General features: G+C 33.9%; 1 protein-coding gene across 2 annotated transcripts in view; it reads left to right on the top strand.

Moving 5' to 3' along the window:
* The first annotated feature begins 2,607 nt into the window (after positions 1–2,607).
* LOC138696355 (sodium/hydrogen exchanger 9B2-like) overlaps positions 2,608–15,554 on the top strand; it is a 92,365-nt gene continuing 79,418 nt past the window's right edge. For both annotated transcript variants that reach the window (XM_069821180.1, XM_069821178.1), the window contains exon 1: positions 2,608–2,763. The gene's annotated coding sequence lies outside the window, so the exon portion shown is untranslated. The remainder of the gene's footprint in view (positions 2,764–15,554) is intronic.

The raw sequence follows: 15,554 nt of genomic DNA, 5'->3' as shown, positions 1-15,554 counted from the left end.
AACCTCACCAAGTTGAGGGAGATTGGATGTTATTTGTTATTATTTATCTAATATATCGTTAAGTACATATTAAATAGATAAGGCTCAGGTTACAACGTTGCCGAGTGATTTAAGGCGACTTATATACCTTCGGAAGTCGACAAATCTTTTCTTTTTCTTTTTGTTGAATGAACTTTCTTCAATAGTATGGTGTAAAAACTGTTTAAATATCTGTAATTTACTTTTCGAGTTACGATCTAAAACATGTGTCAATTGACTTGGTCATTTAAATATGGACAAAACTTTTAATCTTCGGTAAGTTTATCGCACATTTCCCGTAACTTAACTTTTCCAAATCCGTTTTCATCATAAATTTTACCCTTTCTTTAGATACATTCATGAAATTTTGCATGCGAGTGAATTTCATACTGGAGAACAAACCTTGCCTTTAGTGCTACTATATCATCTCAAGTTACTTTTTATTAGTAATCATTTACCTCATCTCATCAAAATACGATGAGTATTTTTAAACTATCGTAAACAATATGTGTTGCTGGCGTAAATTATAATAAAACAATCGGAGACAGAGAAATGTAATATTTTTAAAATTCCTTTTCAGAACGAAAAGTTAAATTTGTTCAGATCAAATTTCTGCACATTTAAAAGACAAAATTAAATTTATTTCAGTCACTTTATTATTATAATACACTGCTCTCTTAAATTGACTGAGTATACTGGGAATTACTTTAGCAGCTTTCCCAAAATACGCTATGAAATGTTTCATATAATTTTCTTTTTAAATTGTATTAGACATTTTTTGTTTGAAATATCTCAGAGAATAACCCTTAAAATTATTGACATTACTTATGGTTCACTCTGTATAATGAGAACGCTTTTAGAACTTTCCGGTTCTACCTTAGAAATGAACAGTCTCTCTTTGACCCATGTGTGTTTTTTATGTCGGTTGTATATTTCTCCCTGCGTCCTAACTCGGTCCCGCTACCATGAGAAATAATTTGTAAACAACCCACCTCGGTCCCATAGCATGTATCTTAGTAAACCTAACTCGGTCCCATAGTTGAAATGATTTGACATTCTGAAACCAGAAGATGTAGGTGGATGATTTCTTTACTGATTAAGTAATGCGGTTGCTTCCCTCGAACGACAAACGTACTGCTGATTCTACTTCCCTTCTACAAGTTTGGCTGAACACACTTCTTCTTCATATAGTACAACAGCATTGAATCATTTCATTCAAAATTGAACAGTATGTTTTATTCCCCACATCCCAACACATTTGTAGTATCTAGTCAAGATATTTTTCACTGCAATACTTACGTGAAATATTGCATTGAGAATAGAGAGAGAAACATGATTGATAAAGAGTATTTTTGAGGGAACTTATAACAGAACATGGCAATGGTTTAATTCTACGGAGTTACGCAATAAGAGACCAAACGCCAAAAACCTGTTTCGAGATATTGGCCATTGAAATAAATCTGTTTTTATATAAAACATTTTATGCAAGAAGTATTATAACATTCATACTATTACAAAAAATAGCACAAATAATACCAAAAAAAGGCTAACCGTTTTTTGATAACAGACCAACAGTTGAATTAATATTTCAAAGCAAAATAAATAAATGAATTTTATGCAATAAACGAATTTTTGCTTATAAATAGCTGCAAAATTCAGATATTGAATTTTTTTCAGAGTTAAATTAGCCTGCCATCGACAGATTTTTACAAATATCTCAGTTTTTTCAAATTATCGGTTGGTCTATTATTGCGTAACTCCGTACAATTTATAAATTTGAATATATCAAGGTTGATAGTTTCATATGCCTTCCTGTTACCAACACCGAGCACGTTTTGAAATTACTTAATGTGATTTCTAATATGACAATTATTAATATTTTAACTCTTGCATAAAGGCATAAAATGCATAATTTTTAACTATACCTGTACACTTACGTGTATTGAAAGTCCTAAGCCTTTTAAAATGTGGAAGGAAATTTATGCACTGCAGTAAATTTCATTGATCAACAAACGAGATCGAGTTAGGTTGTTTAGTGTTTTCAAGGCGACACCGAGATGGGTTTCCCCTCTCTTGGCAAGCGGGGCAGATTTGGGTTTTGAAACCAGGAAGTTGGACCGAACGAGGATCCAGCCATATTTCTCACCGTTCGTTTCACATGCCATATTCATTTGTTTTATATTACATTTTTCCTCCATGATTTGTGCTACTTTTATTCTTTAAACTTTTCCTTTCTGTGTATTAGGGTTTGCGCATGCTTCCTTATTTTATAACAATTTTATCTCTACTGATTTTGTTCTTAATGATTCGCTCGCATTGATAGTATTTTCAAATTTCCCCTTATTGTTTCCTGGCTATAGCTAGCTATGTTATCTAATAAATAGGCCTACAAATAGGTAAACTATTTTATGATAATTTCTAATTTTCTATCTGTAAAACTAAGTTACGTAATTTTAACAACTGAACAGTTGTGCCTCGATATCCCATAGTCATAACAGGGAAAACCGACACCTGTTTCCTTGTAATGTGCTGTACTTATGTAAGACAAATTAAATAGTGACAGGTTTTGAAGGAAGTACCACCGACCAAGAAGGCGACTCGGATTCGAAGAAGTGTCGACGTCACACAAATTTCCCTTACAGCTTTTCTGCTCCAGCTCATCAGTCGAACCCGAACTTTCCCTGTTGAAGTGCGGATGCAAATTTAGTGCCGGCGCTTCACACTCCGTCTTCGGCAGTTTGCAAGGTAAGCGAGTTCACATCGCGTGATAAGTGAACTTCATTGTAACACTTGTTGTTCTTTGTTGATTTAGAAAATGTGTTTTGTTCTACTTTTCGCGGGTGGTGTGATAATATTAGACAGAAAATGGAGAGGACTGACATGTGGTCAGTCAAAAGATAATAAACTTAAAAATAGAAGTGAGAATTTTCACTGTCGAAATACAGATAATGGTTATTGTATTGAAAATTTATTTTATGTTAAAATTAACCCTAGAATACTAATGATATTCTACATTCGTGCATACTAATCATGAGTAAAATTTACTCATATATTTTTCAATCACCACTAAAATTTTAAGGGATTACTGGTATTTTATGATTACCGGTACCTTCATGTTTCTTTTATGTGAATAAGAAAATTGAGCATGATATATTTTGTGAATTAAGATTTAAACATTAATTCATGCAGTATTTACTGTATTGCTGAAACACATTATCTCTGTAAATTTGAACATGAAATTCAGAAAAAAGAAAATTACAATGGATCAAAGTAATCAGGGCTCTCGAGTAAAGTGAAATCGTGCGAAATGAGTAAAATTTACTCATGGATAGTGTTCTAGGGTTAATAAACAATGCAATATTAAAATATATTTTTTTATTTTAATTATTTACTTCAGAATTAGAATTAAAATCTGCATATTAAGTTGGTCATTTCAAAATGTTGTTGTTTTCTCCATTTAGCAAGTGACTTTTGTGTCATGGGAATTAATAAAAAAAACACTGGGTGTCTACAAATTAATTGAAGCGGTTTCATGATTTCTAATGATCGTATTATTAGAGATATGGTGGTCACGTTTCTTATGAATAAGTATGTCTCAAAATTTTGTTTGCGTTGTTAGGCAAGCATAACTTATGTTTCCACCTGCGGGTCGCTAGAGCGCTACGGTTATAAGACTGCGACAAACGGTGAGAAAGCATATGCTGTAACGAGTTGCAAATATTAAATGCAATGTATTCCAATCTATTTTTATTTTTTGTTTCTTATTTTTATTTTGTAATCCTGTAAATCGTGTTTATTTATCACTTACCACCAACATGTATCCCACTGTGTTGTTTTTTTTATTATTTTTATTATTAATCTTATTTTTATCGTGTACATTTTATTCAATTGTCTGTTTCTGGTTTAATAATGTGAATCCTACTTACTTATAGTCTAATACTATTATGTATTCCAATGTGCTCATTTTCATTTTTACTGTGTAGGCTACATTTTTTATTCAGTTATCGGCTTCTGTTTTTTGTGTGATTCGTATTTGATTCTAACAACATTAATATGTATTACACTATGTTTATTTTTATTTTATGAGGTAAATTTTTATGTAACTACCTCTTTTGATCTCATTATGTGGCTAAATCGTATCAGTGTGTAATTACTTAAATCCGATCCAGTTGTATGTTCAACTAAGTAAGCAAGTTTTAATCCTGGTTGAGTATAAGAGAAGACCTTACGGCCTTAACTCTGCCAGGTTAAATAAAGCCATTATTATTATCATCGAATTTCATTCAAATCAATTGGTCACAACGGTTCGGCGCCACTTAAGAACGATGTTCATAAAGATCCACCCAGCACAAACTCCATTCGGCAATGCTATGGACATTTTAAATCTGCAGGATGCTCTGTAAAGAGAATCAACGGGTCGTCATCCTGTGCCAGAAAAAATAATTGGGCACTTAATTTCGTGACTTATTAAACACCAGACTGCGAAACCGATTGATTGATCATATTGGGAATGATAATTATGACTGCTATCATAGCCTTCCTGCTCTCCCGACTTGAGCTCTTGTAACTTTTTTTGTATAGCGGTATGTGAACGATTTAGTGTTTCTGCCACCATTACCGAATGATCTGCCAAAACTTCGGGATCGGATCATTAACGCCTTTGCTCATTGACAGAAACATGCTACATCGAGTATCAGACGAGCTAGATTACAGAGTTTATGTGTGCAGAGCCACTAGAGAGGCTCATATCGAGCATGTGTAACGTGTAAAAAATACATGGTTAGCTTTTCTATGTAACTGTATAGTTTTATGGTCATATGTTAAATAATACATCGCACATACAGCAATATTTTGGAACCGCTTCCATCAATTGTGGAGAACCGTATTTCCATTATTTCAGTCATTAAAATAGGCTGATTCACAACTAATGACCCGTGCATTGGGAATCAGTTCTATAGACTATTTCGAGCATAGAATGTCATATGAACATGGGTTCATTGATCAAGAGTTAAGGAGTTGGGTACAGCTTACAGTAGTAGAATTTTGGAAATATTCAACATTTTTTTGCTCCATTACTGTATCTTGTACAATAATGAAAATTAGTATACTGTATTGTGTAAAACACTGTCCTTCTGATATATAAAAAAAAATATTTTTAAGATTTAGAAAAAAATATTTACATGTTTGTTTGTTTTTTTTTTTTGTTTTTGTTTTTTTTTTTGTTTTGTTTTTTTTTTTTTTTTTTTTTCAAAATTCAGTTCACTGTGCAGTGATGAAGCGTTTTCCACATAACTCAAAACCTATCCAACATTCTGTGATGACATTTTTGTGTGTATTTATGCATGTCATGTCTACAATATGATGCAAATAAAAAAAATATATATTTATTAAGGAATGTAGTTGGAAGAGCATGATATTGTAAACACGAGTATCAGCAATAAAATAAAAGAGAGACAACATGAAAAGATAACACGTTTATGAGTTTTGAGGGAAACCCTTCATCACTGCACAGTAAACTGCCAACATTTTGAATTTTGAAAAAAAAAAAAAAAAAAATATATATATATATATATAATAACTTTTTTAATTCTAATTTTTTTTTAATACAGCAGAAGGACAGTGTTTTACACAAACCAGTTTTCATTATTGTACAGGATACAGTAATGGAGGAAAAAACGTTGAAAATTTCGAAAAATTTTACTATTGTAAACTGTAACTAACCTCTTAATAAGTTATAACTGATTGAATCCTACGAAAATAGCAGTGGTTTTGAGCAGAACTAAGAATTATTCACTTTTAATACACAGAAATATTAATTCAAAATACTACATTAATCATGAAATAAATATACCTCATCTCGGAAGCTGATTTTAAAATAACCCTCTTTCCACTTCAATGCATTTGCCGCACGAATGTGAATGACGAGTGGCGCGCATAGCGTTCCGTAACTCGGCACGCCTGTCCCGATGAGAGCAGCTGATAATCACCAGACCTATCTTCTCCTCCTTCCCCGTACTTCACGTCACAGCACAACCTTCCGTTTAATTTAGGTTCCAATGTTTGTATTACGATGCAACCAATTATAAAACCTGATTCACAATATAACGTTTAGACTTCTACGAATAACTTTCAAACTAATGATAATCAGACCCATCTTCACATGACATTTTATGCTCAAAATGGACTATAAAACTGATTTCTAAAGCGCGGGTTATTAGTCGTGAATCACCCTGCACATAGACTAACACTAGGTGATTTTAGTCGTAATTGTAAATAAATATTTTCATTCTTTCTTTAAGATCGCGAATGAAATAGAATACGATATGGGTAAACAGTATGCGTTATTACTAAGGAAAAGATTTCCTGGCAAAGGCATGTTTTTATATAAGCTTGCTACACTTATCAGACATTGTAAATATCCGTTTCATGGCTGAGTCGAAATAAGTACTTTTTTTTCCATGCATATCCGCATGTTTTGGCCTTTTAAGGATAATTTATACGTAAAACATGTTTTTTTTAATTGTTAGGCTTAATGAAATATATTTAGAGCTATATTTTGCATATTACGTCCATTTTTTATAGTTTTGGTTCATATTTTATGTTAAATCGTATAACTGCATTTTATAAATGATGTCTCTTAGAGTTTATTTCTGAGCTTAAAATATTTGAGTGTAATCTATTGAAAAATATAAGTGGAAGAACTAATTGTTTGCAGGGCTTCTATCTGAGAACTCAATGGACTTTACCAGCTAATTCCTTCATTGTATTGTCACACTGCAATTCCAACCCCCCCCCCTCTTATTCTATACAAGATCCATATTGAGGCTACAATTATTATTAGAAGAATTCATCTTATGCATCCCACCCGTACTTAGAACCAGAAGTTTATTGACAATAGAGCTAACATGCTTCCACTTACGTATATGCCTTTAATTTGGACAGGTAGCAGGTCTATGGTACATGTATAGACCAAAATGTTGGAGAAGAGATCTTGTGGCATAGTGGACAAACTTTACAAATTTTTTTACCGCAATAACTAAGTTGAAGACTATCCACTCGTCGATTACGTTGGAATCAATCATTGAAGACATTCAAAAGTTTATGATCGCTATATGTAAATGTAGGTATGTCAGCTAAAGACAAACTGGACTAATGGAAATATCGATTATAAATTTATATGTTCTGTAAAAATACTATTTAACATCATATTGTCCCAAATTTCATCATTCATATTTGCACCTGTTCCTTCTTGTCACGTATAAAGGTAATTTTCTATGTAAAAACAGTTTTAACAGATAAACGAATGAACTTGACTGCTGAAAATTTCGAATGGCTGCTAGTAGTAAATTGTGTCTTTCAAAATAAAATATAAGTTTTAATTTTGATAGTGCATAACTTTAATGTTTTTTTTCTTCATTGTACATACGTTATTTGATCATTAAATAGTGCGTGAATATATACATATTTTAACATTTGATAGTGTATGAAAATGTTGTGTCTAGTTATTATCTTCATTTTATTAACAATGTATTTTATTCGAAAAAGGTTTTCGTTTTCTCTGGATAAATTCACGAGTACTATGTGCTCATGACTACGTCGACAAGATAATAACCTCTTGTGACATTACTTACTTACTTACAAAAGGCTTGGAACCCGATTATCTATTACAATATTTGTGAAATTTCCAAATTATTTATTTTTTAAAATCTTTCAATAAGAGTCAAGATTATCTCCTCCCATATTTGCTACACGCACAACTAAGTAGTGACTCCTTCTTTGAGGTTATGTGCATAATAGACAATATTTTGGAGAACAGGCTCTGAATTATACACAGAACTATGCAAGGAAACCACCCTCGTCAGTGCCGAATCAATTCGATCTGACGTCTGAACTCCAATTCAACAGTCTTCACCGGAACTTATGTTTTTGAACTACTGAGTTCACAGGCTATCGCTATTGCGGATAATCTTGTATAATTTAAAAAAAGACTCCCGTAAAACCCCCGCATCCACCATGATAACTTATCACAAACAGAACAGAGAAGATAGTAAAAGTGACAGTCGACGAGTAACTTGAGTAAGGAAAGCTAATGTATATATAGTATCTAATAATGGTGCACGTAGGTTAAGACCTTCAATTATATCATATTCCGGTTCGCGTTTGACGTAACCGAGCGCAGAGGAAGTAGAGTACACCGCAATGTGGGAGTGAAGGAAATATGATTTATTTCGAACATCATTTAACAAATTGTAACATAGAAAATAATCTAACTTTCAACTATAAGAACCTTGTTTCCAAGAAATACTGTACCTTAAAACGCATGATAAGTTGACAGGAATAACATAGGTCTACCAGAAACTAGCACGTCTTCGTAACTTATCAAAAATACATCCGCTTACTGCAAATAATAACACGCTAACGCTCCGGAAAACAATAGACACGGACTCTGGAAGAGAAGTATCATAGCAGGCAGAACACTACTATGCGATAGTATAGACATAGTAGTTGTTATGGGTAAAGAAAAAGACAGTATTATTTTAACTATTGATAATTCCCTACCAATTAAATACACACTATCTTCAAATGACCGTGGACTGAAAAATCCACCAAATCAAGAGAGCTGTCTAACGAATTTAAAAAATATATATCTGGAATAAAAGTGAAGTGCACATAATACCAAATATAAAACCCACAAAGGAATTATAAAAAAGTAACATAGAAATCTGATCGAAGTTTGTCTTCCTCAAATTACTGGACCTGTAAACGTTTTCTATTCTATGAACCGTTGCAATAGTTCTTCGTATCTCAATATAAATGAACAATAGAAATGTAACAGTTTGTCAATGCGACTGTTCCTATCTTCGACAAATCATCACAAAGATGCAACAACAATAACAACTTTGGCAATAACTATAATAAAATTACAACCATTCAATAATTATAGGCCTATTTACTTGTTTCCATATCTGAAATAGTAGAATTGGTTTCTTCACCTCTTCAGTGGATGTCCTGTTGATCTTAGTCCTATTTAACGCTATTTTAATAACTTTTTGGAAATTTGATACGTAACCATTTTTCGGATTTGGTTATAATGTATTTGTTTGCATTCTTACTTTTCTCAGTTAAGTTTACTATTTCCATTAATGTCTGGTCACAATAAACCTGGAACGAAAACTAGAACGAGAAGGGGAAACGGCGGACGTGACCATTTTTTATTCACGATAAACAGATAACAGACACGGCTGTGCATATCGATATGTATGTCAAGAACGATATGTAAAGTCGATATTACGCATTCTGATGTTATTTGGCGTTCTCTCATGAGTACAAGCCAGCCAACATAAGCACAGGTTAACCAACTTCAAAATGTACGGCACAGAATATTTAAGAATTCAATTCATGTGGTAGTCTGGTCACATATACGAATAGTATATACTTGAAATGATTCTACTGAATTTCAGGGCTAGTTGCAAGCAATGGAATAAGAAGAAATTATGCCACGGCCTCCTTGCTACATACGACGACCAAATAGCCTTTTGATGACAACAGAATGAATGTAGTAGGCTGTGATCGGAAACAAGAACGCAAAGATAAAAGTTCGCTATTCTTAACGTACCCGTTCCCAGGATCCGGTAAACTTCTCGTTAATTGTGAATGCTCACACTTAAATATATGCATTTTAACAATTTTTCTGTTTCATTCTCGATGTCGTTTCCGTTCCCGGTTTATTGTGGACCAACCTTGAAATGTCTGCTGTATGATATTGCACTCGAGAAAGTTATTAGAAGCTTTGGGATTCAAAGGAGAGATACTACAGGCTTATTCCATAAATCAGTACACGATTTAGGATACTCTGACGATAAAGACATTATTACCACATCAGAGAGAACTACCGAAAACCACACTGATTGCTGAAGCAAGCTGTATCTCAGAGTAAATGAAAATAAGAGAATACATTTATGTGGAAATATCAACAAATCCATCGAAACAGGAATCTCTTAAAATTTGAGAATAAAAGTAGAAAAAAGTGAAAAGATTTAAATATCACTCTGCTCCCCCCCTCCTTACGGTAGATAATACTGTAAGTGCATAAATTAATCCTGGATCAGTATAACAGCAAACAGATTCTACTAAGGACTTAAAAAGCAATTTGAAATCACTGTTAGGATGTATTAGACTTAATCCCAAATGTAAAAGTTGTAAAACATTAATAAGTAGACTTCGTGGAATTGCCACAAAAATCGCAAGGTTTACTATGCACGCGGTATAGACTGTATGAGAAGGGGGCGTGGAACGAATTGAATATGCCTCTGATATAAACACTGAGCAGTATACTGCGGTTACAATAAAACCTGTATCCTGAATTCAAGAAATGTAATGAATGATCATTGAAGTAGGAAATGTCTAAACATGTAAATACACAATTATTTTATAGTGAGATATATTAATTCTTAAAATTTAATGTAAGATACTCACATCATCCTTGAATATGTGCATTGCAGTGAAGAGTTACGTACATTTTCAGCGACTGCAAAGTAACCTCTTCCGACGGTCACTTAAACAGTTTTTATTTTGGGAAAAATGTACGTTCAACATCACACGATGTAATATGTACATATTTGAAGAACGGAAAGTCACTACTTCAGATGTCTTGTCGTGACCCGATAGTACATCATTTATAATACGAAGTTGTGAATAGGCACAATTTTTAGCAATAATGTTTCTCAACTTACATTTCATTTTTTCTGAAATTAGTGAATTGTTATTTTGGATAACGGTTTGTGATACTTTATCCACTATATTAAGGGCTTCTGAGAGTTGTAGTTTAGGCGATTCTAACAGGATGATGCTTTTGGACACGATTTTAAAATTAGAATCAATGAACAGAATATCTTCCAATAGCTGTTCAGAAGCCAATGATTTTACAGCAGCAACAGCGGAACTGTCTGTGCTATCCAATTACCTCCATTATTTTGCCGTAATGTTGTGCATAATAATTAACAGCATCCAACCACGTTCCCCAACGGGTCAAGACTGGCTGCGGAGATAAGGGTATTCCAGGGGCAATTATTTGTAACAGCAACACTCTCATTGTAGTATGTTTGATTGAATTCTTGTCTGCACTGAACAAAATATGTTAAGCTTTGACTATTCCAACCACAGTAATGCAAAAACAAGTGCTTACTTAGGTATACATTAGCTGTAGCTGCTCTATTATTTGGACCGGTCACAACTCTTAACATGAACTGCTTATACTACGAGACCGGGCGGCCGCCCACCTCCTCTATACTACCGTACATCGGCAACCTGATAGCATGCTGCGTGTGGCAATTCAACGAAGTCTATTAATAAGACAAGTATTGTTAAACTGAAACATGGGCAGTTGGAAACATCGAGAAGAATAAAATAAATTATTTATTTTTGAGAAAGATTCTGAGGAAGATATATTACGGATCAGTTAAGATTGATGTTTGTTGAAGAATAAAGTACAGCCATGAATTGTATCAACAGTGTTCAATGATCCTGATATCGATAAGGAAATCAAAGCTAGGGGAGTGAGATGGCTGGACCATAGACACAGATGGATGACAATGATCCATGTAAACGATTAATCCTTCCTGGACTGTGGCACTAGAACATTGGGACAACCTTTACTAATATGGTTGGACAAGAATTTCAAAGAGGCAGTAGTCAGAGAATGAAAAACTAAGGAAATGCACAGATATGCATGGAAAGCATTTTTGGAGCAAATAAAGTTTACTGTTGTATTAATTTGAAGTTATTTCCGAAAAAATCTATTTCCGAATATTGGGCTTAAGAATGCCATGCAGGATAATTTGACTTCAACCCCTAACTTAATTGAGGTCCAGCGCTCATTGAGTGATGTCACAACCAATAAATTATAAAATTTTGAAATACTCTCTGTTGTGCGTTTGTTGATCTGTGTTTAATTGTATCGCATGGACACAGTGATATTTTTTGTATGTAGGATATGAGATTGACGACTGATGACCATGACAGAAACATAATAATAATAGTAATAATAATAATAATAATAATAATAATAATAATACATGCAAAATCAATGCAAGTAGGCCTATGTTAGTCTTTGACTTACCATTCTGGAAGTGGTAATTTATTAGTAGTGAGGTTCGATTCTCCTCCCCCTTTTAGTTGAGAAGATGGCTCCTAAGCCATTGTACTGCCTGATATTTACCGATGGTTCGTCGTACGTTTGCACAATTAATTTCTTGCTACAGTTAAATTATTCTAAATGATGAAATGCAACTTCAGATATTCTTTCGGCTGTCCTGTCATCTGAAAGTCCTATTAATTCTTGTATCTATTATAGCTTATTTTATTTATCTTTATATAATTTTGTTTTTTATTCATTTTATTTTTTATATTATATCGTTTTAAATTATTTATTATTTCGCTTATTTTATTCTTTTAAAAGACGACTGAACTGCATTTCAGAAGGCTACAAGAGTACTTGAAAATTCTTATTGTAGTCTCTGAGAGGGTCTCCATCACCCAGAAAGAAGGGTCGTAGTATTAGAATACTCAGTCATATCCTCAAACGCGGTTAAACACAAACCATACTCCTCTCTCCGCACTCTCCCCTGTCCACTAACTTCACTGCTAGAAAAAACCGTTTTCTGTAAGATATTTGGATGGTTCCTCGGAAATTATTTCTGAGCTGTGCAGTGGCGACAACTCACGACAGAAAGTGGAAGCTTAAAGGAAATTATTACGTCGGGACGCATTGAAAATCAAAATCTGTAATTAAAATGTTTTCTATCCTCAGAGGCACGAAATTAAACTGTAGGATCATCCTCATATCCTTCATGGAGGAATCGCCACTGCATGGATACTCGCAGCTTGAAGCCCCGCAGCGCAACCGCGTGGTGTAAGGTGTTATGCGTCGAATTGGCGAAACGGAATACGCGATGGTCCGAGCCTCCATTTAGGAAGAATATTTCTCGTGAATAGTTAGTATATGAGATCTACGTACAACCAGCATCGTGATCGAAAAAAAAAATTATTAGCTACAACGAGTAACGTAATCCGATCTATAAAACAGCCTCAGCGACTGGTAGGATAAATATACATATTACCTCCGTACTGGTCGGAGTCGTTCACTTATGATGCGGTTAAGTGGGCGTGAAGCCAGCAAGCCTTGGTTGTTTGGCTGTTGCGCCATGGATTGTTATTTCAAATTGATTTAATTAGACGCCACAGCGATCTAGTGGCTAGAGAGCTGGACTTGTGATCCTGTGGCCCCGGATTCGATCTCCACCCTATCTCCGATTTAAGCCTATAACCTGTGTTGGACAAGCCCGTGGTCTACGTAACACAGGGGGTTTTCTCCGGAAGCTCCTGTTCTCCTATGCCATCCCAACAAAACTCCATCATCATGTCATCTCATCGCGGGTTAACGTAGACCAGTCTCCTAATGCGCAGTCTGGGCAATGACTCTGTCGTAGGTAGTCTCGCCAAAATATCATCTCTCTATCATCAGTTTCATCAAATAACCTAGTAGCTGGTACAGCGTCATTAAATAGCAGACTAAAAATTTGTTTCAAAACGTGAAACTAATGATAAAACAACCAAAGGTTCGAATGCAATGATTGAAATGGCACAAATGTTTCTTATAATTATTTCTCTTTAGTTAGGGTTACCAGACCCTTGGATTTCGCTTGACATGTCCTGCGTCCGGTAATGCATTGTATAAATTCAGAAATGTTTCGGTTTTTCTCTCGCATAAATTGTCAGTGAACAAAAAAGTGAAACCCTTTATGTCCGAAATTGTGAGAAGAATTGTGTTTGTAAAATTTAATTTGATTTATCGTGTGGATTTCCAGAAGTACGTACTGAGTGACAGAAACGTTATTTGGTCATACAAACTGGAACATCAGAGAAGCACCAACAATCAACAGTTTTGTATCATTTGTATTTTATATTAATATATTAACAATTTACCTTATATACAATATTGAAAATTAACAAATCACGTTTTCACGATATTAAGTCCTACTTAGAGCTCATGCATTTTGTCAATACACTCGCGCTGAGCAGTAGGGGAATGTTTCTGTACAGGGGGTAGGAGTAGAAGGGAAAGTCGGGCGTGTGTCTACCGAGTTCAAGGCAAAGGTAACCCATTCCCCTATAATTCGTAAGTAGACTCATCCGATCTCGTGCGCAGCTCTGTAGAAAAGTGAGGGAGTGTCTGGACATAATGCATGAGCTGTATTTTTGGGGAAAACCTTCATTTTTTTAATAAAATGTCTTGATTTTCATTTCTTATCTGGTAACCTTATCTTCAGTACAGGAAGCTACCAGAGCTGCAATGCAATCCTTTTTGTCGATTCCGTAAAAAGCTTTCTAGACCTCACGTTACTCTTCAGTATTCTTCAGAACTCTAATCCTAGCTACTTAGCTTCTCGTTTTCAACATTTTTCCTCATATCACGAAATAGATACTCGCTCAGAACACCATATCACACTCTCCATTCCTAAACACAGAACATCCTTCTACTCTTCATCTTTCACCGTCTCTGCAGCTCATTTCTGGAACTCTCTACCATAACATGTAAGAAACTGTCGTACATTATCTAGTTTCAAAAATAAACTAAAATTTCACTTTTTCAGTTCAGATTCCTTTCAATTATAAGCCCTTTTCCCTGCGATAGTTTTGCAATATATTTCTTTTCCTTCCTATCCCCTTCTTTGGTCTCTTGATCGCCAGATGAATTTATTATCAGACCTTTTTATTGTGGATTCTATTTAATATTCGTTTTTTTCTTCTTTTCTATTATTATTTTATTACATTCCATTTGTTGTATTCTTCCTTAGGTTTTCCCTATTAACTATTTGTACTAACTGAATTGCTTTTATTATATTCCAATCTTTACATCTGTATTTTACTTTCTTTTTTCTATTATGGTATTATTTTCATGTTGTTTAGTGTCGATTTTGTTATGCTATTATTTTTTTTGTAATAAGTTAGTATTCTGTTCTTGAACTTTTGTTAAATTTTCACTGCTTGTATACTTTGTGGCCTGGTAGAGTGTAAGAGAATGCCCAGTGGCCTTAACTCTGCCAGTATAAATAAATAAATAAATAATAATAATAATACTAATAATAATAATAATAATAATTATTATTATTATTATTATTATTATTATTATTATTATTATTATTATTACAACAATTTTGTTGCACTAGAAATGACAGAAGTTCTCAGTGTAATTACTTTTAAGATGAGTATGTATTAGAAATTACGACTAGGCCTACTGTAAGTAATCCGTATATACAGCGGCCATATTTCTATTGTTCCCACTTCCGTTGATCTTTTGAAGCTTTCGCATGGCATATTCATGAATGAAAATTTATCGTCTGATAAGAAAAGAGGAGGAAAATGAGGATATGCATAATGATAAAGTAGCTTTGTTTATTGCGGTAAATAAAGTACTATCTGTTCCGTCTTTAAGCCTTGCATTCTTTAGTATGGTAACTAGTTGAAGAAGAGATAAG

This window comes from Periplaneta americana, chromosome 3 (genome assembly GCF_040183065.1).
Source record: "Periplaneta americana isolate PAMFEO1 chromosome 3, P.americana_PAMFEO1_priV1, whole genome shotgun sequence".
Taxonomy (NCBI): Eukaryota; Metazoa; Arthropoda; class Insecta; order Blattodea; family Blattidae; genus Periplaneta; species Periplaneta americana.
This window is presented reverse-complemented; position numbering and strand designations above follow the sequence as displayed.